Source organism: Sminthopsis crassicaudata, chromosome 1 (assembly GCF_048593235.1).
Source record: "Sminthopsis crassicaudata isolate SCR6 chromosome 1, ASM4859323v1, whole genome shotgun sequence".
NCBI lineage: Eukaryota > Metazoa > Chordata > Mammalia > Dasyuromorphia > Dasyuridae > Sminthopsis > Sminthopsis crassicaudata.
This window is the reverse complement of record NC_133617.1, coordinates 81,030,775-81,054,817: the sequence shown is the minus strand read 5'-3', so window position 1 is coordinate 81,054,817 and position 24,043 is coordinate 81,030,775. Positions and strand designations below refer to the sequence as shown.

The window sequence follows — 24,043 nt, the reverse complement described above, 5'->3', positions numbered from 1 at the left end:
TGACCAGAGGCCACAGACATTCAAAAGACCATGCACTATGATGGGGAGAGATTGAGATCTGTATTGGTGGCAGGAAGAGACATCCAAATGAAAATACTGAGTATTTCTGAAACGCTGAAGATGTTTCAGGATAATAACAATAACAACCCTTCTCACACTCCTTTGAATCAGTTATTTATGTGCATGGTGTGTCCATCCCCCAGCCCACCCTACCCCCGTCACAGGCAAGCTCAGTAGCAGCGGGCTTTAAGTTGCATCTCCTACTCCTGAGTACGGGGTCTTATACATAGTAGGTGCTTAATAAAGAAATATTTATTGAAGTGAAGAGAAAGAGAAAGAAAAGGAAGAAGAGGAGAAAGATGAATAAGGGGAAGAGGCCTGCTCCAAAAATGGAGCTAAATTAATAGTTTTTCATTCCCCTCACAATCACCCAGCCTTTAATGATCTTACCAACAAAGGTGAAGCTCAGTCAAGAAGATCTGTAGGGAACAAAGTCCTTAAGTCTCCCCAGTGACCGTTAAGATGCCTTCTCACCTGAAATGCAAGGCATAACATGAAATGCAAGGAGTGCTCCTGAGCAGCGACACATCAGGCTGCTTCGAAAACAAGAGACCAAAACTTTCCCCATTCCAATTCCATATGCTGTAGCAAAAGAAAGAACACCCTCCTTCTAAAAATTCTTCAGCTCATTCTTTCTTAGAGTTTTGAGATTATTCTTCCCTTGAGTCCTCCTTACATCAATCAATTACCAAATGCAGGCAATTTAGGCCCTACCACCTCTTTCCCATCTATCCCACCGTTCCTATTCTCATTGCTATCATCCTAGCCCCATGCCCATAAAAATAAACTCCTATAACAGCCTCCTAAAAGACCTTCTCCACCCCACCCCCCCAGGCCAACCTTCATAGGCCACCAGACATTTCCTGCTAATAATGGAATTTAGAGTTGGACATGATCTTAGAGATCATAGTATTTCACTCTTCTCATTTTACAAATGAGGAAAACAAGGCTACAAGAAGTCACATACAAGTAAACAGTAAAATTCAGGTAAGAATCAAGTGTTCTTTGCACTACTTCTAATCATCACTCAAGATTTCTCAATGGTTCCCCCTTTGTCTACTTGAAATTAAAATACCTGATTCAGTCATTCATTGCCCAAGACAATCTACAAGCCCCTTTACTTCACCAGCTTTATCCCAATACTTCCCTGCCTATATTGTTTCAACAAAATGAACTTTCTTTACTGCTTAAGTATACACTTTACCCTCCCAACTGTGTGCCTCTATGCAAGATTCTCCCTGGCATGGTATCTAGTACATAGCAGGAACTGTAAAAATAACTAAAATCTAGAATGTCCACATTTTCCTTCTTGAATTGTTTATCTTATCCTTTAAAGCCTGATTCAAATATCCCTGATTCCTTCTGTTGATAATGAACTTCCCTCAAGACCTCACTTTGTACCTCTCAATTAATTATGTATCATAATTTATTATTTCATATATTTGTCCCGTCCTACTACCAGATTATAAGTCCCCTGAAGATAGGAACAAAGAAGAACCTAGAAGATCACTGTCAATCATCTTTATTTTACAAAGGAGGAAACTGAGACCCTGTACATTTCAATTATTTGCTCCAATAAGTTAACAAAACTTATTAAGGGCCTACTAAGCTTCAAGCACTTTGATTGATGCTAGAAATAAGAGTAGAAGTTTAAGCTAAATAAAGTCAGTACCTGTCCTCAAAAAGTTTACCTTCTTTAATAAAGGAAGACAACACACAAAAGGAAACTGAAAGGGAGAAATGAGTAAGGGGTAGAAAAGTGGGGAAGTTACTGAAGCTGATCATGAAGAGAAAGTCCCAAGTCAAAAGTAGAGGCCATAGAGGAACAAAGATGAGGCTGGGCACTTTCCTTAAAATGAAGGTTCTGGAAGGAACCAATCAATCAAAGGAAGGGGCTACAGGATTAGAGTAACTTTCTAATAAAAAGAACTTGTGTTCTTCATGTAATGGGCACTTAATCCCTGTTGCTGGATTGCTTTGAATTATTATAAGCTATTAATATCATCACTAATAATAACAGTCTCTGATTTGGTGTGACATTATTAATCACAAATGACATACAACCTACCCATAAATACCAGAGTGGGTCTCTCAGAAAAGCATCATTTAAGCAGCTCTGTCCCCCATTCCTGAAACCTCCTACAGACTGCTGACTCCTACCCAGGGCATCTGCCTCCAGAGCCATCCTACGCCTGGAAGCCCTAATGCCTTTGATATCACCTCAGTTTGTGGCCCATAGCCAGCAATGGGTGGCCAGACAGTTCTTGATGCTGCGGCCAGCAGGCGAAGGTCCGATGTCTACTGGGAGATTTTTAAAAGATCTACAAACGTATAATAGGATCAGAGATTTGGAACTGAAAGGGCCCCTACCTTACTTCTACCATTTGAAAATTGAAAAAAAAAAACTGAGGCTTAGAAAAATACACACTGGTGGCTAGTGCATGATCTAAAATGTTAAACCAGATATTCTGGCTCCAAATTTGATATTCTACTCAGTACAACTCCTAATTTTTAGAGGGAGAAACAGACTCACAGAGTGAAAAAGATGGCCCTTAGATCACATAGTTGATGGCAAGGAAATGACAAGATTCTAGGTCTCCTGATTCCTGGTCTGCAGATCTTTCAAAAATACCACCAAATGACCTGTCAAAGGACAAACTCTCAGAGCCAGAACCAGGGAGAGGCGACTTGTCCAAGGTCACAGACCAAGCCAGTGGAAGATCCCTGCAAAGGCCATGGAAGTCAGGATAGCATCAGCCTCTCTGCGGGCTTTTTTAGGTTTTGTGTTTGGTTTTTTGGCGTGGTGTGTGTGTGTGTGTGTGTGTGTGTGTTTAACAGTAAGAACTGAACAGATTGTAGCAGCGATTACATGAATCACAGTGTTGTTATAGCAACTTCATCTCCCCCTGAAATGGAAGACCAGGCAGAGTTCAAAATGATGCCAGAGTTGGGCAAAACAGATACCTCACCACATCAAAAGGACAGTGGGTACTGAGAGGTGACACTCAGCCTTCTTTCTCTGTACCCCCCTCCTCTGTAATAATGGATGAGGAGGAAGAAAAGAAGAAAGCAGAAGAAAGTTCACTTTTATCTAAAGAACTCTTCAGGTTTACAAATCTCCTTACCTGCATTATATCATTTGATCTTCACAACAGCCCAGCAAAATAGATATTTCTAGTACTATTAACCTCATGAGACTCAGGGAGGTTCAAGTGACTTACCTTTAATCATAGAGCTGAGAAGTACCAAAACCTGGATTGGAGCCCAGCGAAACATGAGCTCCTTTAGGGCATGGGCCGCTGCACTTCTGTCTGTAGCTACACATCTAACACATGACAGCCACAGACAGGAGCTGAGTTGCTGAACCCCGATCTCCTCACTCTGAGGACTCACTGCTAGGACCATAGGTAGATTTAGAGCAGCAGTGACCTTAGAGGTCATTGATCCAACATCTTCATTTTAAAGACGAAGGGACTGAAGCCAGGAGAAGTTAATTGATTTGCCCAGCCATGATCCACTAAGTATCCAAAGCAGAATTCAAACTCAAGTCCTTCTGATTCCAAGTTTGTATCTCCCACTGGGCCACCTAGCTGTCCCATAAGTGAATAGGATTGTAGGCTTGAATTTGGAGGGCCCTTGGAGGATATCTAGTCCGGTTTCAGATCAGGGAACTGAGAAAGGTTATGAGGTCACACATGGTAACAGGTGGCAGTTGAGGCTCAGTCACAGAATTTGGGCATTGGTTGTAAGATCAGATCAGAGACCTAGAAAGGATCTCAGAGGCCATTTTGTCCAACTCCGTAATTTACAAATGAGGAAAATGAGGCTCCGAGACGTCAAATAAATTTTAAAAAATAAGCAGAGGCGATGTTAGAACCCAGCTCCCTTGCCTCCATAACCAACATCCCTTCCACTAGGCCATGTGGACTCTCCCAAAACAGTCACCTGCCAACATGTTCTCTTTCCCTGGAGAATTCTGAGTGGCTCAAAGGGCTTTAACAGGAAGGCACAATGACCATGTGATCAATGGCGAGGGAGACCATGGTGATATCTGAGAAAGGGGCCTAAGTCAAAAGGGCAGGAGAGGACGTGGATGACTCAGACTGGTCTCTCCACACTTCTAGAGACCTAGTTAGAAGCCCACAGGTCTGTAATCTCTTTGGAGCCAGGAGACTGGGATGCAAATTCTAACACCGATATTCAGGGGATCCCCAGGTAACTGGGGTCATGGTCAAGTCCTCAGCACTTCCTACATTGTCCACTCCTAGTCTCACCTCCTTAGGCCTTCCCTAATTGCTCTCAGCTGGCTCCTGAACCCTGGGTGGATCCTGGACTCTAGAGTTCTGAAAGCCCATCCCCACCTCCCACACATAATTTTATAGCACGGTCTTAATTTGTTTTCTACTGATAAGATACAGGATCATGAGCCAGATCTTCCCCTCAGATCATAGGGCCCAGAGGCAGGACTGAATCAGCAAAGTACAATAGAAAAAACTCTGGAGGGGGAATCAAAAGATTTCCCTAGTAGATTGTTTCACTGTATGAAGTCAGAGTGCCTAAAGAGAAAGTGGAAAGCATGGTAACCCTGGAGTCAAGAAGATTCCTCTCCCAGAGTTCAAATCTGGCCTCAGACACTAGCTGTGTTTCTTTGGGCAAGGCACTTCACCCCGTTTGTCTCAGCTGTTTTGTCTGTAAAAGGAGCTGGAGAAGGAAGTGGCCAACGACTCCCATGAATTAGCCAAGAAAATCCCAAATGAGAAACTGGAAAAATGACGTCGACTATCACTTAATATCTCTCAACTTCAGTTTTCTCACCTTTAAACTGTACATTTTGCCTAACTCACAAAGTTATTTCAAGGAGCAACTGAGAAAATATGTATCACAGTCAATTACAAAACTGTATTATCTTAAAGGATAACAAAAGCAGTAATGATGATGTCCCTATCTCATTCCATGTAAGCTTTCAGTCTTCAGACCATGACACAATTCCTCCCACAGGAACCACTCAAAGCATCCCTCCCCCCAACTCTGTTATTGTCTTCCTTCTGGCCACTCTTTGGCAGCCTTCTAAATCCTCAGCATAGGAGCCAGAGCAGGAGAAAGAGGAGGAGGAAGAGGAAGAGGAGGAGGAGGAGAGGAGGAAGAGGAATAAGGGGAGGAGGGGGAGGAAGAAGAAAAGGAAGAAGAGAGGAGGAAGAGCAGGAGGAAGAGGACGAGGAAGAAGAGGAGGAGGAGAAACAGGAGGAACAGGACTAAGGGGAGGAGGCGGAAGAAGAAGAAAAGGAAGAAGAGGAGAGGAGGAAGAGGAATAAGGGGAGGAGGCGGAAGAAGAAGAAAAGGAAGAAGAGGAGAGGAGGAAGAGCAGGAGGAAGAGGATGAGGAAGAAGAGGAGGAGGAGTAGAAGGAGGATGAGGAAGAAGAGAAGGAGGAAAAGAAGAGGCAAAAAGAAGAGGAGGAAGAGGAGGAGATTGAAATAAAGCAGAGCCAGGCCAGTATCAGAGCCTAATAGAATATAAGTTCTTTGAGGGTATAAACTATTTTCTCATTTTTGTTTTGTTGTTGATGGTGGGGTTTGTTTTTTTGTTTTTTTTGTTTTTTTAAATAAAGGAAGTGTTAAATAAATGTTAAGTTGAAAATGTGCCACTTCAGACCACAGATCACTGTGTGTGCCTATATAATTGATTAAGCTTCTCCACCTATTTCCTCATCTAAAAACTGGGATAATAATACTTACAGGGAGCTCTCATTTCCTGAGGTTATTGTATGAGTCCAATGAGCTAAGGATGGAAAATGCTTTGCAAACATTAAATTACTGTCTAAATGCCAGCCATTCTTGTAACTGTCCTAATGATCATTATTACTATGTCTTCTGATTTCAGTAGTCTGGAGACCCTCTTGGAGGAAAGTCCCTGACTGCTATGCAGCTGAAGAGTCTTCCTGCATTTCATGGCACTAGGAGGGAAGATAACAGGCCCAGGTGAGATTCTAACTCCCATCATCTGGACTTGGAACCCTCCTCTTTATCGTCCAAGTCATCCAACCTCTTCTATAGAAACCTCTTGACTCTCCTTTGGTCTACTCATATACCCCTTTCTTTTTAGTCTTGTTTGAGCACCAAATCATGCGGTGCTAGAACCACAGAAGATTGAGCAAAGAGCACAGAACATTTCCCAAGACAGGGGAACTTATTATGCCTCAGTTTCCCTGTATTCTTCTGCCTCAGTTTCTCTGAATTGTTCTGCTTCAGTCTCCCTGGTGGCAATCCCCCTTCCTGGCTATTAGGACTGAGATAATTAGGGCTGGGAGCCCTGACCACTGGCATTGAAAAGAGTCATAAAACTCCAGGTGACTTATCTCAAACAGTTACTTTCTGGCTCAGACATCCTGCTTCTTCCCAACTTATCAGAATGTATGCTCCTTCCCCCAACTTACCCCTAACTTTCAGAACTGAAGCTATGATCCTTTCCCAGAACTTCCCACTCACCAGTGCTCTTGCCTCCTTGCCTTTATTTCCCTGATCAGTGGAGCCCTATAAGAGTCTCTGGAACCCCTAGCTTGTTGTTGGATGCCTTGAGACAATAGTCCCATCCACCTAGCTGGCTAAGATGGCTTAGCCAGTCCAAACTCTCCCTCTAATAAAATATTAAAAACCCTCTCTAATTTCTATCTTGCTTCAGTTTCTCTGGCACTGCAAATTCAGAAACAATCATTGGATTAAAGACTCAAAGAACTGGGGACTTCAAAGCCATCTGGTTGAAACACTTCATTTTATGGAGTAGAAAGTAAATGATCCAATGCTTTGCTCTCAGGCCACAGGGAAGATCACCAATAGAGTCAGGGAAAGGCCCAATTCTGCCACTGATTAGCTGCATATCTTGGCCCAGTCACTCTGAGCCTCATTTTCCTATCTGTAAAAAGAGGAGTAAACTAAAATGCTATGACCCCATGATTCCCAATTTAGGGTTCGTCTTACACTGCATCCTACCAGCCAGTCCCCATGGTAGGGGATTCTTAGAATGCAGGAAGCTGCCATGAGGTCCACAAGAAGCTCAATGATGAATACACGGGAAATTAAAAAATATAGAGTGTGTGCCTGGATATTTATATCCCAGCTCTCAAAATAGAGACAGATAAATCAAGAGAAGGACAACCAAGAAGTTCCATTGATTAGATTAATGAAAAAACAAAATTCAGATCAAAGTCGTTTCCCCCTGGCTATCTAGGAGGGAATACATGGGATTTAAGGAGTGGGGATTGCATGTACCAAGCATTGAAAATGAAAAGACAAAGTGAGAGGGGATCCCTGCTCTTAAACAGCTTATTCATGCAGGATTTTTTAAAAAATTAAATGCAAAGCCTTTGTTGTTACTTTAGGAGGGGGGCAATTCTGGAATGCCTAATAAAGGGGCTTATCATTTTTCTCCTAAGCAGGCAATAAGGTGAGCCAACATGCCCCACACAATTCTAATTACACCCTTCACCTTATAAAGTATCTTTCATGTCTCCCCAAGGTTAAAGTGCTAAGCCTGTCATTCAAGGCCCTTCTCACTATGGCCCTAAGCTACTTCTCTAGCCTTTGAGTGTACTATATTCCAGACCTGATACTTGCTGCAGGCACATTTTGGGGATTTCCTTTTGGAAATTTAGTTCACAAAGAAGACACAGAGTTGGCTGCCAGACTGTACCCAAGTGCTTTATGGCCTCCTTTTGCTAACCTAACTTTGAAGAACTTGATGTTATCTCATCACAATGAGGTATCCATGGAGGATTTTAGCTGACTATGTGATAGATTTCCTTACCACAGAGAAACCCTGATGTCAGAATCCACTCTACCCACAGAGATCCCAACCCACCAAAGAATTAGACACATGGAGGTTAATTTAATCAATCAACCGATTTAATAAACACCTGTTCTGTGCCAAGCAGAATGAATGGAAAGATAGAAGTAAGATAATACCTGCCCCGAAGCAGCTTATTCATAGATAAATACAAGATCTATAAAAAATAAATACAATGGTTTGCTGTTATTGTTGTTGCATTTGGGGTTTGGGGGGGAGGGAATGCAACAACTGGGGGGCAATCACAAAAAAGCTTCTTGAAGGAGATGGCAGTTGAGCTAAGTCTCTGAAGGGAACCAGGGATTCTAGGAGCAAAGTGAGGGGAGGAAAGACAGGTGGGATGGGGAGGGTCCACGAGTATCCAAGTCACAGAGGGCAGGAATGGTGTGTCCTGCATGCTGCAGAGCAAGTAGGCTGGTTTGTTTGGAGCCCACAGCCCATGAGGGGGAGTAGAGCATAATCAGCCAAGGTAAACTGGAGCCAAACTGTGAAGAACCAAACAGGAGGCTGGCATTTTATCCTGAATCAACCAAACAACAAGCACTTATTATGCATTTACTCTATGCCAGTTACTCTGCTGAAGGTCCAAGATATAAAGAAAAAGGTGAAAATAGTCCCTGTCCATAGGAGCTTCTACTCTAAGGGGGAAAGGGGTGAGGACAAAGTATATGTAAAGAGGTATGACAGAGAGAATAAATACAAGGTCATCTTAGAATGGAAGACTACTAGCAACTGGATGAACAAGGAAAGAATGCAGAAAAAATAATTTATTACTTAAAAAAGAATAGATGGGGCAGCTAGTTTGCGCAGTGGATAGAGCACCAGCCAGCCCTGAAGTCAGAAGGACCTGAGTTCAAATCTGGTCTCAGACACAACACTTCCTGGCTGTGGGACCCTGGGCAAGTCACTTAACCCCAACTGCCTCAGCAAAAAGGTAAATAATAAATAAAAACAACAAGAAGAAGAAATAAACAAGAAATCGAAGAACAAAATGCTGAAGCCTTGAATCAGAAATAAGAAGCAGAATTCCTATCATAAAGTCTTAAAAGCTAGAAGAGACCAAGTAAGGTCATTTTATAGCTAAGCAAACTGAGAGGCGAAGGACAGAGGTGATTTTCCCAGGAGTACACACCGAAGTGCCAGAGACGGACAGTCCTCTTGTCCTCATGGGGCTCTTGCCCCTATCTGATACAAGGGACGTCTTCCAGGGGGCGGTAGCACTCACACCAGGGCTCAGAGGACCAGCAGGTTTTTGCCAGTCAGAGAGGAGGGATGGGGGCCAAGAGCAGCTCAGGCAGGCTAGAGGGGCCGGAGAGACAGGTTTAGTTGCCCTGGTGACCTCTTCCTCTGGGGCCTTGGAGGAGTCCCCTATTCAAGTGGGGGCTCCAGCGGATGTGTCCCAAGCCTACATCTTGCAGCCAGAAACCAAGAGACTCTTGGAGACAACATGGGGCCCAGACTGTGTCAGCTTCTGGCAGCTGCCCCTTTGAAGTGTACATGAATGGAAATGCTTCGGAGGACAGGTGTCTATCAGCAAAGAGGAAGTACATGAGAATGTGGAGGGAAGAGACAAAGAGCTGGGCCTGCTGGGACTCAGGAGAAGCCACTGGCTTGGGTGTAGTTCACTTAAGTCACTCTTTCCCTGGGCCTCAGTTTCCCTCTCTGTAAAATGAGATTGGAACTACATAACCTCTGAAGGCCTTTTCAGCTGACATTCCATGTCCTATCTCTGATGTCTTAAGAGTCCATCTGGTTTTGATAATCTATTTTCCATAGTCTAAGCTCCCTCCCAAATCTCTTCTGATTTAATGACAACATGTACTGCATGTCAGAAGATTTATCTGGGAAATTTTTCATTCCCCAAATCAGTCATGGACCTGATTTTGTGACCTCTAGCAAGTGGTTGCCCCTTTTTGTGTCTTAGATGATTCCAGATGAGTTATAAAGCAAAATCACAAAATAATAGCTTTAAAAAAAGAGATCTTTGAGGCTGGAAGGAATGCTGGGGTTCACCTCATACAATTCTTTCAAATTCCAGATGAAGAAAGTAAGACTCATGGGGAAGTTCCTCCCTCCATGGTCACGCAGGCATGTGACTAATACTTGGACCATTCCTAAGGCAGGGAAGACCTGAGCCGTCCTGATAGAGGGGCATTTGTAATGTCTTTAGAATATGTGAGAGGTCTGAAATGTTCCAGTGAATATGAAAGTCAGCCTCCCATCTTTAGAGGGTCCTGAGAGTCCTCCCTAAAGAACAATTCTTATCAAAGGAACCTTCACAAAAAGCCATCACCCTAGTTCAGATATTCATCACTCTTGGTGGGGTTAGTGCAAAAGTCTTGGAGTTATTCTAACCTCTCTACTCCCCAATAAGTCATGTAAAGTAGCCAAAGAAATCTTCCTAAAGCACAGATCTGATCATGTCACTCTCCTTCTCAGGAAGCTCAAGTGGCTCCCTTCTGCCTCTAGAACCAAATATGGATTCCTCTGGAATTTGAAACTCTGCACAATATGGTTCCAACCTAGACTTGAAGCCTTATTACACATTCATTCCATTTATAATATATGGAACCCTAGTTCTTATTCCCTTGTCTTTACAATTTGCCACACCCTCACCCATGCAAAGAATGGATTTCTTCTCACCATAGCATCTCACCACAGCTCAGCTCTTACCACAGGACTTCCCTGATTCTTCCAGGTACACCTCAGTTGCTAGTGCCCCCCATATTACCTAGTATTTACTGTGCAAACAATTTGGATGTACTTCTATATATACTCATTATTTTCTCCATAGGATTATAAGTTCCTGGAGGGAAGGATCTATTTCATTTGTCTTTCTATCCACAATACCCAGGCATGGTAGCAGATGTTTATTGAGTGATTAAACTGATGATCTGGGAGGGAGGGAAGAGGGTGTTTCATGCTAGAGAATTTATAGGGAGATTATATGTATAAGCCTAAGGATTCTCCCCTCACTGGCCACTCCTCATCCAAAGCACAGGGACCCTATAAACACTGGTCCTTTTCACCCTCTGCCCTCACCCATTGTATGTACTCTGTTCCCAGATTCTGGCCCTGACCCTAACTTCTGGAACAGTGCTCCCAAGGCCTCCCCTTCACTCCCTGGTACTTTTGACATTCAAATACAGAAAATGAGTTGACCTGCCAGCTCCTGATAGCCCCAAATTTACTGTCACTTTCTGAATATTCTGGCCCAGGTCACAATCATCTGCCCTGACATGTTCCCATGTCCTCCCACTACTTCCTGTGGGGGCTGTCTCCCTGCTCTCTTTTTCTTGTTCCTCTCTACCCAAGGGTGGCTGTAGCATACTCATATAATTCACTAGGACTGATTAAATTTTTAGAATGTAATTTACATCTAGAAAATCAGCAAACAGGGCTTAAGACATTGTAGTATTGATTGTCTAGACCTTAAGAAAGTGATAGAGAAAATACTAATAAAGCAGATGCTGGGGTGCTGGGTATGTTCAGAGAGCCACTGTGTCACATTTCCCAGCATGGCTAGCCCAAATCCTGACCCTATCACAAACTGAGGATTAAGCTATTACAGGTGGTGTCTGAAGAGGCTGCTCACAGTCAAGCTCTATTGGTCATGAGAAGAGAAGACCCAGAAGAACCAGACTTAAGAAAGGCTTCATGGAAGAGAATGGGAATAGGCTGCCGACACTGCATGGGGCATCAAGCTCCTAGCCAAACGAGTTTCAGCATTAAGTTCTACCACATCCCAGGGACACAGTGAGGCTAGGCATCTGATCCCTGGAAATTGAATTCCCATCTTCCCTTTCGGTAAGTGTTAGATGAAGTGTTGGGAAAATTATTTATTTTTCAACCGCCTCTTTTTTCCCTCCTATAAATCAGTCTTTCCTTATTTTCTGAGAAATGTACCAACATGTTAGCTTTAAGAAAAGTTTAGAATAGGAGAAAGCTTTCAAAAAAAAACCCCAAACTTTTAAAAAGTCATTTTAATGGATTCTTGCTATGTTCATGTCCCCAACAAACTCCTTCCTCTTCACTCCTCCATAGATTTCTGCCTCTGATTAAGTTCCTACTGGTTGTCACAGTCTTGCTCCCCCAGGTGTCCAGGTGCCAGTCCTGGATTTGCCATGAGACCTTGTATGAAAGGGTTGTACTTGCTCTCTAAGAAAGGTGCTTTGAACTCTGATCATCTATGACCCTAAATGTTCTCAGCTATACAAGTGTGCACTACCTTTATAGTTAATTTTTCCATATACGTTTTCCCTCCCTGACTAGACAGTGAACCCCTTAAGGCCAGAGGCTCCATCACAGTTTCCACTATATCCCCCAGAGGATGGGCACAAGGCTTTGATAACTCAAATTTACGTAACATGGGAAGGTATGCGGAATGCTAGCAGTATTTATAGTGTTGTTCCCATTTAGCACAACTGGAAACAGAGATTTTGAGGTAAGGTACTTGACCATGGTCACATGAATCACACTTCAGCTAGGATTCAAGCCTCAAATCCATGACTCAAAGTCTACCATATTGTTTCTCAATAAGGCTGGCTGGCAGAATGTAAATTCTATTCCCACATGTACTATATTATATTCCCAGATATTAAAATATACTATACCAAATAGCAAAACATGGAATTACTCTGGAAAGTCTAGCTTTTACCCTCAAACAAAAGCCCTGAAAAAATCAATGTACATTTACAGAAGAACAACCAAGAGATTAAGGAATCTAGAAAATATGGCATGTGACATTTCATATTTAGTCAACAGGCCACAAATATTGACTGCAGAGCATTATATCCAACTTTTATCAGGCATCCTCCTTCAACATCTTATTGTAGGTGGGATTGATGCTGAGTCCTTGTAGGACATGCCAGCAATCATGAGCTCAGGCAGATGGGTCCTGAAATGGGGCCTGAAAAGGTCAAGATGAAATGGTTTGTATATCTGGCACCCAAAGACAATGTGGAATGGCTTGTCTGTCACCCCAGGCTAAGGTGAGAGGGCTTGTATGTCATCACCCAAGGCCAACATGGAATGGCTGGATATCATCATCCAAGGCCAAGGTGGGATGACTTGTATGTCATCACCCAAGGCCAAGGTGGCATGCCTTGTCTGTCACTCAAGGCCAAGGTGGCATGGCTTGTCTGTCACTCAAGGCCACGGTGGCATGGCTTGTCTGTCACTCAAGGCCAAGGTGGGATGGCTTGTCTGTCACCCAAGGGCAAGGTGGGATGGCTTTTATGTCATCACCCAAGGCCAAGATGGGATGACTTGTCTGTCATCACCCAAGGCCAAGGTGAGATGGCTTGTCTGTCATCACCCAAGGGCAAAGTGGGATGGCTTGTCTGTCATCACCCAAGGCCAAGGTGGGATGGCTTGTCTGTCACCCAAGATCAAGGTGGGATGGCTTGTATGTCATCACCCAAGGCCAAGGTGGGATGGCTTGTCTGTCACCTAAGGCCAAGGTGGGATGGCTTGTATGTCATCACCCAAGGCCAAGGTGGGATGGCTTGTATGTCATCACCTAAGGCCAAGGTGGGATGGCTTGTCTGTCATCACCCAAGGCCAAGGTGGGATGGCTTGTCTGTCACCCAAGGTCAAGGTGGGATGGCTTGTCTGTCATCACCCAAGGCCAAGGTGGGATGGCTTGTCTGTCATCACCCAAGGCCAAGATGGGATGGCTTGTCTGTCATCACCCAAGGCCAAGGTGGGATGGCTTGTATGTCATCACCTAAGGCCAAGGTGGCATGGCTTGTCTGTCACCCATGGTCAAGGTGGCATGGCTTGTCTATCATCACCCAAGGCCAAGGTAGGATGGCTTGTATGTCATCACCTAAGGCCAAGGTGGGATGGCTTGTCTGTCACCCATGGTCAAGGTGGCATGGCTTGTCTGTCATCACCCAAGGCCAAGGTGGGATGGCTTGTATGTCATCACCTAAGGCCAAGGTGGCATGGCTTGTCTGTCACCCAGGGTCAAGGTGGAATGGCTTGTATGTCATCACCCAAGGCCAAGGTGGGATGGCTTGTATGTCATCACCCAAGGCCAAGGTGGGATGGCTTGTATGTCATCACCCAAGGCCAAGGTGGGATGGCTTGTATGTCATTACCCAAGGCCAAGATGGGATGGCTTGTATGTCATCACCTAAGGCCAAGGTGGGATGGCTTGTATGTCATCACCTGTAATATTCTCTCTAAAATGTAATGTTCTTTGTTGAGTTTTTTTTGGGGGGGTCTCTGGAGGCAGCTTTCCTTTCAGTTCAGTAATCACCACATGGGTAGCCAGGGGTTAAAGTCCAAATCCTTTATTGTCTCCTTCAAAGTCTTGTATCCTTCACTGGGGGCTCAGCTAGTTTTCTTACAGGCCTTCCAGAGTCTTGGTTTCAGTGGAGAAGTGAAGGAGAGCCTGCCACCAAGGTGGGGTGAGATGGGATGAATGAATCTAAGTCCAAGGGCAAGCCTTTCTTGGATTGCACTTAGTACCTTGTTCCAAGTTCATCTCCCACTTTTGTTTTAGAACATAGGTGGTCATGACCTCCCTGACTTCTCAAGAAGATAAGAACCCCAAAAAGGAGGTGATCACACCTTCCCTGACTACTCACAAAAGGGTGAAAATACCATAAAAGGAAGTGATCATGCCCTCCTTGACGTCTCAGGAAGGGAGATGAAAACACCAAAACAAATGGGAAATCAAATCAGATTAGCAGGTTTCTGAAGGGGCTCACTTGAAACAGGTATACATAAATCCATCAATATGGAAGGTATTACACATAATTACATAAATCACATAAACACATAATAACAGGCTAGTAGTGATGTAACAAATAGCATGAATCAACATAGAGAATTATACATGTCCATAAGTCCTAGAAATAGTCCAAAAGGAATCTTTGTCCATTACTTCATGTACCAGGAATCCAATAATTCCTGCAAGTTTTGAAGTCCTACAATAGTCTCATCATGTATCTGGGAATCCAATGATTCCTGCTGGTTTTAAAGTTCTTTAACAATCTCATTATCAGCCAAGCTCTTTCAATGTCAGATGTTTCTTAGGTCTTCTACTTTGTTTTGAGGCTCTTCTCTTTTTCTGTCTCTCTCCAGGTTCTCGTTGGCATACGAGATACAAGAAAACCCTTTCTCCTAAGCAGTTAACCTATCTAGTCCCTTCTATTTACCACTTTCTAAATCTTTTCTCATCACCTTGCAATTACATTAGAGCTGTTCATTATATTAGAGCTGTATGCACTGGACACTGCCCTTCTGTTGGGTTAAAAAAGCCTGTATTCTCCCCAATTGTAATCCCTTCCTGCCATCTTATTGCTTTTTGGCTGATAGATCATGTGATATCTTTCTGCCATCTGATTGCTTTTTTGCTGATTGATCACATCAGAGTCCTGAACTTCTCTGGGTGTAAACTCTGCCATTATACCCCATCTGTCTTTTATTTTATGTCTTGGAGTTGAGCCCCACCTCTTATTTCCCTGGGTCAATCTACATTCTGAGGCCCAGTGGAAACCTTGGTTGCATTTTGGACACAGGGTTTTGGGTCTTCTCTTACCCTGTCTTCTCACTCTATCTGTATACATACATTGGGCTCTCAGATGTCCTATTTTTCCACATTGAAAACATCAATGAGTCTCTCTAGAAGTCCCTTGCCAAGAGGGACCCTGTCTTCCCATGTTTATCATCATAGCCTGGGTATAATAAACATTTGTGCACACTGTGGCCCAGCATCTTATGATTTCCTCTAAAGGAGCATCTTTGTGTAGTTCCCATGTAATTCTTCTGCAAACCTCATTAGCATTTTCCTTAGCCAGTTGTCTTATGATGATTCTTATAGCTACATTTTCTCCAATGGTTCTTGTGACAGTTGTTTGTAGATGTCTTACAAAATCAGCAAAGGGTTCATTGGGACTTTGCTTCTCCTCCATCCCAAGGTTTATATGTCTGTGTGGGACAGCTCATCACCAGAAGTATGATTACCAAAGAATGTTTTTAGGCCATCTCATATTTGTATAGCCTTTTAAGGCTCACAACACTTTCATCATAACTACCACCATGAATCACAGAGTTCATCTACTCAGGAATGTGATTTACATTGATGATGGGGCTGCCCCCCTGATGAAATTCAGTTAAATTCAATTCAGGAAACATTTATTAAAAGTCTATTACTATACATTAAGATGCCAGACTTATAAACACAAATGAATAAGAATTCCTGCCCCAAAGAAACTTTCATTCTACAAAAGGGAATGGAGAGACAAGGACTATCTAGTGAGGTTAGTATAATATACTTTGAAAAGAGAAAAAGTTTTGACAATTAAGACAGAAAGGCTTCCTTTAAGAAGTGTCACCTTCTTGTCATGAGTTTTTTTAAATATTAAAGTAAGTCCTGTATATTAACACTAGGAAAGCCAGTTGAAAGAATTGGCCAAGGATCTTGAAAGGATACCTCAGTGTTATAATCACTCACTGTCTACAAATAGTTGAGTCTTTCTGACTTCAAAACTGGTGCTTTTTCTACTGTGCCATCCAGCTGCCCTTTACTCAAATATATTCCTTAATTTGCCTCCACAGCACCCTCAAGCTATCATCCTCTACCTTTTCTTCTTTTCATTGCCAAACTCCTAGAAAGAAGCATCTATACCATTTGCTAACTCTACTTCCTCACTACCCACACACTTTTCAGTTACTTGTGATCTGGATTCCAAGTCTCACTATTCAACTGAAACTGCTCTCTCCAACAATCTCCTGCCTGCTAAATATGGCAGCCTTTTCTCAATCCTCATCTTCTTTGACCTCTCTGCAGGTTTGGGATACCACTCTTCTTCGGGACACTTTCTCCCCCTTTAGCTTTCTTTCTGGTTCTTCTACATGTCTGAGTGCTCCCCATTCTCCTCTGTTGGTCATCATCCATTTCCTGCCTCATTAACAGGGGTATATTTTTTTAGACCTCTGTCCTAGGCTCTCTTCTCTCCTCTTTTTTCATGGACTATCTTAAATACCTCAACTATTCCCATGGGTTCAAGGATAATCTCACAGATGACTCCCATATCAATAAATCTAATTCTCTGTGTCTCTCTACCCCTTCAGTTCTTTCCATGCCAACTGCCTGTTGGATATCTTCTCTAGAATAGGCAACTCAACCTCAACAAGTCCAAAATGGTACTTCATCTTCATCCTGAAACCCAACAGATCTTCTAATATTCTTATTTCTACGGATGACACTGCTAGTGTCTCAATCATCCAGGTTCAAACTTCTATCATCCTTACTCCATCCCTCTCCCTCCTCCTCCATATTCAATCAATTACTAGGTCTTATCCATTCATCTCCACAACAACATTCTTCTCATTCATCTATTCACTCCATTCAATGAATAGTCCATTCAATAAGTTATCACTCTTACTCAGGTTCTTATAACCACTCACTACAATTATGGTAATAATTTCCTCATTATTATCTCTACTTCTCATGTCTCTTTTATCTAGTCAATGCTCTACACAACTGTCAAATAACCTTCTTAAGGCACAAATTTGAATATTGCACTCCTCTGATCAAAAAATAATCAGTGCCTTCCTATATATGAAATACAAATGCCATAGTCGGGCATTTAAGATCTTATGCAAATGGCTTTTTCCTGCCTTATTATACTATTCCTTTCACAAACTCTATCAACTAAATTGGACTACTATTTAATCCCCAAATTCAATACTCAATCTTTTATTCCCATATATGTCCAGAAGCCAATCCCCATTCTTGAAAAGCACTTCCTCACTCTTCTGACCTCTTATATTCTTCATCTTTCTTCAACATTCAGCACTGTTGCTTTCTAATAATAGTAGCTATCATTTAAATGGCACTTTAAGATTTGCAAAGTGTTTTACAATTGTTATCTCACTTGATCCTCACAAGGACCCTGGGAGTAGGTGCAATTATTAATTCCATTTTGCACCAGGAAACTGAGGCACAGAAAAGTTAAGTGGCTTTCTAAGGGTCACACTGCTAGCAAATATCTGGGTCAAAATTTGAACTTAGGTTTTCTTTAGGTCCAGAATTCTATCCACTGCGCCCCCCAGCTGCCTCCTCTGAAGCTGTCTCTGAACTCTACCAGTCACTACTTTCTCCATCCTCAGGTTCCTGATACCCTGCATAGTTGTTTATGTCCTACCCCTTCCAGTGAAATGAATATCACTCAAGGGCAGGAACAGTTTTATTTTGCTTTTTGTGTCTCAAGTACCCAGCATGACCTTTGGAATATAGTAGACACTAAATATTTGTTGTAGACATTGGGTAGATATCAAAACTTAATGACCAAAATGGTCACAAAACCATAAGTCCCCTGCATTGGGATCAAAAGAGAGACCGAGGCTCCACTCTACCACTAAACAGCTATGGGAGAGCAAGTCCCATCATCTTCAGGGACTCCTGTTTCCTCTTTTTTGAGATTGGGAAGTTGTTCTAGATATTCACTAAGGTCCCTTCCAACTCATACAAGATAAAAACTAAGGACAATGCTCTGGGAAGGCAGAGAGCACTCACTCACACTGGGGGTATTTCAGCAGGGGCTGGATGAACCATTTAAGGGATTCTCATACTGGGTAGAAAAGGAAGATGGGTGATCATAGGGGTATGCATCAGCTCTAACAGTCCTACCTCTAAGGTTCTATCTCATCTCTGCTACCTCCTAGTTACATGCCTTGGGGAAAATCACTTCACCTGAGTCCCAGGGTCATCAGTATTAAAATAAGGATAAAAATACCTGCAGTACCATGCATGGTTGTTATGAGGATACAAACTAAATTATAAAGAAATCTACACATGTCAGTTAATGTTGTTGTTATAGCTGGCATCATAAAATCAGCAACTGTTAGCACTAAAAGGACTCTTGGTTGTCATCCAGTCCAAATTCTTATGGAATCAAGGAATCCCCTAGAACATTAGCGCTGAGAGAAAGCCTTAGAACTTGAGTACTGAACATCTAAGCTGGAAGAGGGCTGAATGTAGAGGAAATAACATTCATAGAACAGCAGACATACAGCAGACTGAAGAGATAATTCTGGTCCAATCCCTCATTTTCTTGGTAGAGACAACAGAATCCAGAGAGCTGCCATCACTGCTTGATGGTCCTGTTGTTGTGATTGTTTGTCCTTCCTTCTTAAATAGGACTGTGATATCAAGGAAGTTGATGCCATGATAGGCAAGTGAATTGGACTTCAGTGAGGGAGGGCTGTGCAAAGTTGCCAGTTTCACTCTTTCCTCCAGCACCATCTGGGTCCAGTGGTAAAAAAAAAAGATCAGAACCACTGGAGATGGCCCAGTGAAATCTTGGCCTTTTTAAGCTAAGGCCTTTAGCAAGTTCCAGGTGCTTGGTAGCAGTAGATTTCAGCTGAATAAGATGAGGCACTTCAGAAGGTGTGATTTCCCCACTGAAGAATAGCAAGAAGAAAGGATTATTTGGTTCAAGTAGGCACCCTAATTACCTGGGAACTGGAGGGGAAAAGAAGATAAAGAAAAAGAAAAGGGAAGGAGGAGAGAGAGAGGAGGAAGGAGATGGGAGAAAGAAAAGGGGAGGAAAAGAAGGGACAGAGGAAGAGAGAGTTGGGAATTTCCATAGGAATTCAACAAGCAAGCAGGGGAGCAGTATGCATTTCAGGCACAAGAAGCAGCATGAGACAAAAACGGGACCACATGGGACCATGTGGAGGAACCCAAGTCAACTTTGGCTGTAGCACAGAACAAGTAGAGGGGAATAGTCTTAAGGAAAGGCTGGAAACAGGAGTTGGAAGCCAAGTTATGGAAGGCTCTGAATGCCAGGCCTTTAGCTGACTTTTTTTTTCATTGATGACACTTGAGTTGGAAAGGATGTCCAAGGCCTGTTAGCCACTCCCCTTATTTTCCAAATGAGGAAACTGAGTCTTAAAGAGGAAAAATGATTTGACAAATGCAGGAGGGAGGTGATAGAGATAGGACTTAACCCAGATCCTCTACCTCCAGAGCCCATGCTCTTTGCCAAGCGCTAATGGAGACTTTGGAGAATTTTGAGTGGAGAAGTGACACAACATTTCTGAAGAAAGGGCAGCACTTGAAGCCTCAGTGGATAGAGCAATGGGCCTGGAGTTCAAATCCAGCCTGAGATACTACCAGCTACGTGGAAAACCTGAGTTGCTTATTTTATCTGTTTGCCATCATCTTATCTCCGTGTGCCATCCATAAAATGAGCTTGAGAAGGAAATGGTCAACTATCTTATTATTTTTGTCAAGAATACCCCAAAACAGGGCCACAGCAGGTCAGGTTCAGTTGAGAAATGGCTAACCAACAACAAATTAAGGAGGAAGGAAGCAGAGATTAGAAAACCTGTTAGGAGGCTACTCCTGCAATAGTATAAGTAGATGGATGATAATGGTAGACTCAGGATAGCTATGTGAATTGAGAGAGGTGGGGATGGAGGAGGACAGCAGCCCATATTTCCATAGTGATGAGGAGTAAACTGAGGTCTAAACCAAGATGGGTCAGTTCCTTTTCTCTCCTTCCTTCCCCAAAGTAACCAAGGGCGGGTTCGGCAGCAAAGGAATTTGCTACTTAAGGCTGTATGGAAACATAGTCTTTATTGATTAGAATGGAAACACCGGAGAGCCGGTGGGCAAAATGGCTGCAAGGTACAAGGCCCATTTTGCAAAGAGAAGATTTTTGAGGACTCTGTTTTATACCAGAGCACAATCATTCAGACACAGTGATGTAAGGAGGTTCCTGAGAGGGATGTAAATAAGACAAGGATTCTCTTGTTACCTTTTGGGGATAGACAGAAGTCTCTTCCCAAAAAGGAATTTCCTGCTGGCATTTGGTCTGAGCAGATTAGAATGAGGGGCTGTAAAACCCCAGCCAGCTCAGATAGCCCAAACTAGTTTGACCAGATCTTGTATCAAAGGTCCAAGTCCCAAAGGAAGTTGGAGATCAAACAAGGAATACCAAGGGGCTACCGCCCTCAACACATAGCAGTTTGAGATTTTGATACAAAATGCATTCCTTCCCCCAAACTCTGAGAGGGTCCAGGTTCTGTTACTTGACAGTTGAATCCCAAGACATTTTTGATTTGTTATGAAAGACACGGCCCTATTTTCCTAAAACTAATAAAATTCTTTAAAAAAAAAAAAAAAAAGAATCCTACCTCCTTTCAATCCATCCAGCTCCAGGGATGGCAGCTTTACTCTACAGTGAAGAGTGATCTGTCCTTGGAATCAGGAAGGTCTGGGTTCAACTCCAAGCCCAGATATGCCTCTGGGCAAGTCACTCAGGTGCCTCCAGACATTTCTCAGATCCCAAGATTCAGAACAATGAGATCCCCGCCCCCCATGCTAATGAAATCAATCACAGACCAGAATGAAAATTTTAAAAAGCTGGAGTCCAGGGTAGACTACGACCTAGCCCAATGCCAGGACCTGGCAGCAGCAGCCGAGACAAAGGAGGCGGTACACTCCCCTCCCCCAAGGCTTTGTTTGGGGTGGAACACTCAGGTCTCTAAGACTTTTTCTAAGGTCCTCTCCAAATCTAAGTGTTCTAAATGTCTCCAGATACAACAAAGGTCAAGAGTGAATGAACAAAAGGAAAGCCCTTTTACATCTCCCCTTCCAGCCTAGAGCCCTTGACACTTCCAGAGCCACCCTCCAAGGAATTTGGCTTCCAGGCCTCGATAGGCTACATCAAATATTGATGGAGGTAAGATTTCCGAGACAACCTCAAGCCGCAGTTCTTCCCCTCAGCCTTGCCCCGCTCATTAGCACCTTCCCTGGGAACTGCACCGCGGGAGGGCAGCGGTCTGGTGGAACGCCCCCGCTTTCTCCGGGGCCTGTCCGCAGACCGGCGCCCAAGTTAGCAGAGGGAGGAGCAAAAGACAACACAGGCGCAGGGGTTTCACGTGGGCTTGTCCAAGGCAGCTCTGCGGCCGTCTTCTGGGAGCCTTCTCGGCCCTCAGCGGAAGGGAAACTCTTCCCTCTCAGGCTGCTCAGAATTCTCTGTCTCCATTCTTCCTTTGTTCCCCATTTGACTAGAAGTTGGTTTTGGGGGCGACCGAACTTTATTCTTTCTGACAGGAGAGAACCAGGAATCATCATGCATCTCCTAGAGCTCAGAATTACGTCTTCCTTCAGACATTCCGTCATCCCTTCATGACACAATGAAAGAGCACTGGATTTGGAGTCGCCTGGAATGTTCTAACTCTTCTTCCAGCTTCTAGTGGCAACGAAAATCCTATCTTCTCTAGAAAGCTCTTCCCAAGCCTTCTTCCGTCAGTGCCTGCCTCCGACTTCCGGTTTGTCTTCCCCAGACAGTTTTTAACCTATTTGGTTTTTTGGGGTTTTGTTGCTCCCTCCCTTAGAGAAGGAACTTCTGGAGGCCAGGGTCTGCCTTGTCCATTTGTAACCCCAATGCTCAGGAACAGTAAGTACTTAATAAACGTTTTACTCTTAGTCGCATTTCTTTTATTCTAAGGACAAAAATAGCCTGGCAATTATCCCGTCATTTCCACTTCGACAAACCCACCACAGCCCAGGCTCCCAATGCCCGGGCCTTTAACTAAAAGGCCGCGCGCACGGCACTGATAGTGCTGGGAAGCAGAAGGGCCGAGTTCAAGTCGCATCTCCGCCGTTTAGTAACTTGGACTAGTCACTCGTCTCCTCTGGGCCCATTTAAAATTAGAACGTGGGATAAAATCACAGGAAATTTGGCTCTAAATCGCCTCCTCGGCTTGACTACACTGCCAGGCAAAAGTCTCCCCTCAAGCAAAAGCCTTCAGGAGCTCCCGACAGTTTGGTCGATTCAATAAACATGTATTAGGCGCCTACTGTGTGCCAGACGCTGTTCCCGGAGGAAAAAAGTTCAAACAGCCTAACTTGGCAAATCCAAATTAAAGTTCCAAAGAACTTTCCCGGCTCCCTTCCCCGCCCCCTCTGCAATAGCTAGCACCAGCCTCGTCCCTCACCCCCAAAAGGGTGAGTCCCCTCCCCCCTCAGCCCTCCCGCCCCAGAACATCCTCAAGGAGGCCGAGAAGGGACCGCAGGAAACGCGAAGCCCCCTGGGCTGCCTGTGAGGCCCTCAGCGCGCACTCGGAGACGCTCACACTGCACTCAGCCCTGAAAGTCCCAGCTCCAGAGCGCTCGTGCTCTAGCCCCTCCCCTCAACTCCCCCATATCCTCTGCTCGCCCCGCCCCGCTAGGCCGGCCGCGCGCCTCGCCGCCTCGCCCCGCCCCGCGCCTCGCAGTCCAGGGCCCGGGACAATAGGGGGCGCGCGCGAGGACGGGGTGGGAAAAGGGAGGCGGGGGCGCACGAGAGGCTGCAGAGCGTTGCGGAGGGGGCTGGGGCAAGCGGGGGAAAGGAGGGAGGGCCCCCGGCGCGCGCGCGCCTCACCTGCGACTGGGTGGCTCGGGAGCACGCACCGAGCTGTTAACGAAGAAGGGGCGGGGGTTAGGAGGGGGAGGGGAGAAGAAGGTTCGGGTTGGAAAGACCGAACACCCAAACATCACGTGACCTTCCCTCGCCTCTCCCTCTGCACACACACCCCCTCCCCTTTCCCGGTTCTTCCAGCCGGTAACTTGGGTGGAGAGTGGGGGCGGGGTAGGGAACTCCGCTCCTCCCCCACTTTCCGCCTTCCAGAGGCTTCCCTAGGGAGCTCCGTAGGCCAATGGCAGGCTGGGACTACAACTCCCAGGAAGCTCTGCGCAGAAAACCGGAAATAGGAGGCCTCTCAAGCTAGGGATTCCCCACCTCCCCTCGAGGTTGTGGAGTGGTAGGACTAGGTTGGAGTAAAGGGTACCATGGCAACGGGAAGAGCCCACTTGGATGGAATTGGGGAGGAGAATCTTTTTCCTGAATCTGGAGTAAACATCCTAGAACAGCCTTTATTGACGTTTGAAGTTTTATCTCTAAAATCCCATCCTAGGGATTTCCCCCGTGTCAGTTGATTGCAACAAACACTTATTAAAAGCCTAGTATTGGCCAGGCAAGCAAGCCAACCGTTATCTCGGGGAGACTATAGTGGGGGGGGGGGGTACTTGTCAATACAATTTCACAGACAAGTAAATACAAAAGGAAGGGGAAATGAGAAAAACGGGGAGTCTCAGCGTTCTCCCTCCGAGCCTGACCCGGGGAGCGCTTGCT

The 24,043-nt window shown here is 44.4% G+C and overlaps 1 long non-coding RNA gene across 1 annotated transcript in view; it reads right to left on the bottom strand.

Moving 5' to 3' along the window:
- LOC141540480 (uncharacterized) overlaps positions 1-23,464 on the bottom strand; it is a 77,280-nt gene extending 53,816 nt beyond the window's left edge. The window contains exons 1-2 of the long non-coding RNA XR_012481545.1: positions 23,294-23,464; positions 451-534 (exon numbers count right to left, since the gene is read on the bottom strand). This is a non-coding gene — a long non-coding RNA (uncharacterized LOC141540480). The remainder of the gene's footprint in view (positions 1-450; positions 535-23,293) is intronic.
- Positions 23,465-24,043: the final 579 nt, after the last annotated feature.